Below are 5,594 nucleotides of genomic sequence, written 5' to 3'. Positions count from 1 at the left end.
GTCATGGTGAGAACATGGATCTCTTGGCTGTCATGAGGGGATGTAGGTTAGGTTTTTATCTGTACAGACACAGCGTCCTATGTGTATTTATTTTAACCTGGTAAGACATCATTAAATATGTTGTCAGACCTCGTCTTTTTAAAGTACGTACATGTGCATTGCAGAGCGATGAACTCAAGACTCCTGCTTGCAGGAACATTCCTTGCAGGATCTTTATCCCCAGAATAGAGGCCGTTCTCGATGTGGCAGTGAGCTATATGGATAAAACTGACTTGACTGAGCTTGCCGTGACAAATTATCACTCGTTCTCCCCTAGAGTCATGTGAATCAATTAAGAAAAATGACTCATGTAGTTTGCGAACATGAAAGTGATCAACATTTCATCTCATACATAGCTGTGGTGGAGAGAACAGCATCAAAGTGAAGTGCTGTTGCATTAATCATCAAGAGAAATTGTTTTTTTTTTTTCTTTCTTCAAAACATCTGCAGGCATGACATAGAAATCTAAAAAACAAAAAAAAACAGAGTTCTGTTAATGGTAAGCTCAGATAAGTTGGGTGTGATTAATATATTTGTCAAGTATATGAGACATTTCTAGCAATTGGAGACCGGCAGGATAATTAAAGTTTCCTTGAAATGGCAACTGCTTTTAAAAACCTTGTAAACAATTTGCGTGAGAAATGTTGCAGAAACTCAATAAATCCAAGAGGACATTAGATGTGATCTCCACTGTGACTCGGTAGGAGAAATCGATTGCGTCTGATAATAGTGGAGGAAAAGTCAACGATTGCAGGTTACAAAAACCGACTGTAGGTTTGTTTAGTTAAGAAATCCTCCAAAACGTTAAAAATGCTGTCAAAGTTTTCCCATCTCTACATGCCTTTTCTGACTTCTTTGACTAGAAGACTTGGCAATTTAGTGACCTATTAAAACCCAAATAGGTCACTAAACTAGAGCAGGGGAATCGTACGCAATTTTCACTTATTCTGCAAGCTTTTGGCTTTTCATTACAAGTGGAACGTCATAAACTCTCGTCTGCCCTTCAACCTGTCGCCGTTTTGCCATTACTTTTATTTTCTTTCTGATCATGTGAAGCACTTTGAATTGTTGCTGGAAATGTGCCACTGAAATAAAACTGGCTTGTCTGGGTTGCCACAGTAAAAAAAACTATTTTGTAGAGGAGAAAAACGCTGCCATAACTCACTCCTGCTATTTGTGTGCTGGCTTTACTAAACAATGCAAATGCTTTCTGCTCGCTCCATCCATCCACTGACGCAACTGACGAGCGTTAGGAACCACATTGGAACTACGTGTCTGAATTTGACTTTAGCTTGACTCATAAACTCTAGTTTGCAAATTTATGCATCATATTGCCTCACTTTTCCTGGGAGCCTTGTTTTTTTTTTGTTGTTGTTGTTGCAAAAAGTAGTACCTAAGAATAGTGACAAGTCCAAACAAGAAATGAGAAATTTCAGTTAACGTTCTTTATGTTTATGACCCATGTTTTATAATACCAAAATGAAAAATAAAAAATCTGTCACTGTTGTAAAACAAACACTTTCTGTGCCGCGTGGTTGTAAAATGAACTTAATAGCTAGCAGTTAGCATATTTCATGACGCTAAACCCGTCTTTCGGCGTGAGCAGCAGCAGTGTTTCTCAGGAACTGGCGTTTAAAACGGTTTTGTTCTGGTTTTGAATGATTCCCTAAAATCAGCTGAGGCAACATCTGTTTGCAGACTCTGTCTTTTGTCAGCCCGCTTTAGTTGTCTTTGTGTCATTTGTTCAGTGGCTCTTTCTGTTCCTCACAAAGAGAAGGCTTCAGCAGCTGAGTGCCAGGCAGCGCTGACCTCTCACTTTCTACCTCTTTGTCACACTCGCATGCACGTACAAATACACTCTTTGCTGGACACTACCAGTCTCTCCTCCTATAAAGAGGCCTTTATGCGCCAGAGAGCTTATTAGCAATGACAGAAACGCACATTTCCCTGTCTTAACTTCATTCCAGTCACGTTCTAAGGTTTTAGAAGCTGATTATTTCTAAATTCAGAGACACACACTCACACCCACACACGCATGCAATGCTCTACCAGGAAGCCACTTCAAAGTTAACAGAGCAAAGTTGTACATCTCCACTCCTGATGACAGCTGATAACAGCAGCCGTGCACCAGCAGATCAAAACAAGCCTCCAAAGTCTTGCCCACACTCATGTACAAATATAGGCATACGTACGTACAGCAGGCGACCCGGGATGAGGGCGTAACGGATCAAAGCGATAGTCCGTGTTCCTGACAGAGCAACAGGTGCTTGTGCGCTTTTATCTTTCACCTGGGCGGAGAGGTGGTGTAATTTTATTTTATTTTTTTCCCCAAAAAGCTTCCGTAGCAACTTAAAACTTTCAGCATGAAAGCAGTGTGCACTTAAATACATCATTGTTCCAATTATATAGTCATATAATGCAGAAAAAGCAGTGCACTGCTGTTGCTGATGTACATTTAAGGGTTTAAAGCGCAATGTAAGACTAACATAAGTAGTTCACGACCTATTTGCACATCATCCAAGTGAAATAAAATCTTTTAAATAAAGCAAACAGAGACACTATGTTTATGTATTTCTTGTTAAACTCAAAATTATTGATAGTTTTGATTTCTTTTCCTTCTGAATGTTTGTTTTTATTTCCATCTGGTCCGTTCACTGATTGACCACAATAAAAGAGGAATGAAGAGTACGCAGATGTCGTAGCGTTTTAATAAACTTAACACTAACTTTGCTTTTTAAAGGCTGTAGGCAAAGATCCAGCTAAAAACAGACCTTTGCTTCAGCCTCACCTGAGAGAAAACCGTTATGGATACAGAAACACAGAGGGAGCAGTTCAAAAACAGCGTTTGGGTAATCTGTTGTGGATCAGTACAGAAACATGTTTAAGTTGATTATTTCTGTATCTAAGTGGGGTGCTATTTTTTTTTTCCTGTAAAGTATCTTGAGAGGCCATATTTTGCAATGATTTCTGGAGGCTGATCATCTGCTGGTGTTGGTTCACTGTGTCCAAATTTGGCACGTCTGTCCATCAGGATACCTTAGAGCTTGATGCTTTCCTCTGCTGACGAGCTGTATGTAGATCCTGAATTAATCAGCAGGACTGGACTCCTGCCCACAATGTCCAAAGTACAAATGCCTTCATGTAACTTAACCCTGCCTCAAACTTCAGCTCAACCTTCTCGCTGACCCGTCCGCTGTGCTCCATGATGCTGTTCATTCACCAGAGATGCATAATAAATCTCCCAGGCCTTTGGGGAACAGCTGATTCATGAGCTAAAATTACTTGCAGATTGACTTTATTTAGTAAATAGATAGCCTCGGCGACCAGTTAGCTACGCTTGATTCTTTTTTCTTCTTTTTTTTTAATACAATTTGTGTTGCTCTTATACATACATAAAATGTCAAGAAAAATATCGAAGTTTGTGGTTGTGATGTAGGAAAGTGTGTAAATGCCTATGTCTGCAAACCATTGTAGAATCAACAAAAGTAACTAATTTACATTAGGACTCTCATGTCATTTTATTCTTATCAAAGTTAGGGATATAATTCTCATAACTGATGATGTGTTTCGTCTTCTCAAACTTGGTCCTGTTTTTAAAAAATTCAAAAGTCTCCATCATTCGTCATATAGTAATCGTATCCAGGAGCACCATTCATTTTCCTTGGTACCGCCTCAAAAGTTGAGACAAAGACTAAATATTAGTTTTTTAGTAGCATTAAGACTGGATCCACTGTGCATATTAAAGTATATGTGCAAATTAAAATAGGCAGTTGAAAGTAGTTGAAAATTTTAGCTATTTCTCAGTGGCACAAAGTCATGTTGAGGTGTTTAGCCTCAAGCAAAAGCAACATTGAAATTATTAAATACTTTGTTTTTCAGTCAGCGTCTCCATAACGTTAAATAATACTGTAGAGTTCTGGGAATTTTGGTATAACAGAAAAAGCTAATTTAGCAAGAAACTCCGTTGTTGTGGTTCACAGTCCAGAATTATGAAACTCATTTTGACCATGTTTTATCTCCGTCACCATCTCAAGTTCTGTTCAGTCCACCTTTACGCTGTTTACTGTAAAATAACTTCACCTCCATTTTTTTTTTTTGCCACACAAAATTTAATAGGTTCCTTTCAAAGGAAATCATCAAAAAAACCTACAAATGTTCTGACACACTTGATAAAGCAGAACTCCCATTGTCTGAAATGGGTCAGCAACGTAACGCCGTCGGCGTCCCTGCCCTGGATCTATTGTACTCTCGCAGATGAAGACCAGCTGCTCCGTCTTTAAAAAGAGAAGACATTAGTAAAGGTGCTCTGACGTGATTCAGGATGTTGGACCAGGTTATCAACCATGTGCTTCAGGCCTGAGACGACGACGAATCACACGGTCACAGATGTGAACTCGCAATGTTTAATAAGCACTCTTGATGCTCCAATTGTGGACATTATCAAAGATTTCCATTGTGGAAAAAAAAAAAAAATGACTCGAACATAAAATAACACCTGCCCCACTTTTTCCATAAATCAACACTAAGCTGTTAATGACTTATTTTATTTGAGATGCTTCGATTTCAAAATAAATAAACTTTAAGACAAAAAAAAAAAAGTAAAGGCCCTCGATTCAAGTACTGTATGTAAATAGGACTGTGCAGTCGCCTGCACATGATTGGCTCTGATGGTCATTGGTCACGTGACCCTACTGTGGCGAACTTAAACTCCGAATCATACGTCACAGATTGACGTCAATGACCGACTGAACCAGAGTCTTTGAATGTAGGAAATCTGCGATCATTTGGTCACTAGTAATTTTCTTTCGCAGGTAACGATAGAAAACAATACCCATCAAATATAAATGATCCTTTATCTCTAAAGGTAGAGAGAGGTTAAAGACATACCTAGGAGAATGTAAAATGCATATATATGGCTCACCTGCCCCTCATTGGTTCAGCAGGTTATTGCTTTTACTGCTGTCAATATAAACTAAAGGTTTGGTGGTCAAATGGATTGGGAAAATGACATATTTATTAGAAATAAATATTTATATCCAGTGACGCAAAAAGTGGGTATGCAGCGCATTGCAATGCATCGGGGCGCTGCACCAGAGGGGGCGGCGCGCCGATGATGTCTTCGCATACACTTCAGCGCGCCCTTACGCTCCTTCACCTCGCGCACATAACGGGGTAAATGTGGCGAGTTTTACTTTTCACGTGTCTTCGTCTCGGGGGTTAGAGCGAGCGTTTGTGCGTATGTGAAGGAGCGTAGGAATACAGCTCCTTCACCCTGACGAACTCAAAGCCCGAAACACTCGTCACAGATTGACGTCACTGACAGGCTTGAACCAGAGTCTTTGAATGTAAACACAAAGCCCATTAAAGATAGGGCATCCTTTCTTAAATGGACAAGCATTGCTATGCAAAGTACAAGGGAAATTTTTAGTGCTGGGTCTTTATTTAAAGGCCTGTATCAGGTGAAAATAGATTTGATTCGTTTCCCTTCAGAAAACTGTAAGCCAATTAACACATTTTTAAAATTATTTTTATTTATTTATGGAATTGTTTTACAC

The sequence above is a fragment of the Poecilia formosa genome, unplaced genomic scaffold (genome assembly GCF_000485575.1).
Source record: "Poecilia formosa unplaced genomic scaffold, Poecilia_formosa-5.1.2 Scaffold159, whole genome shotgun sequence".
Classification (NCBI taxonomy): Eukaryota; Metazoa; Chordata; class Actinopteri; order Cyprinodontiformes; family Poeciliidae; genus Poecilia; species Poecilia formosa.
Note: the sequence above shows the minus strand (reverse complement) of the source record.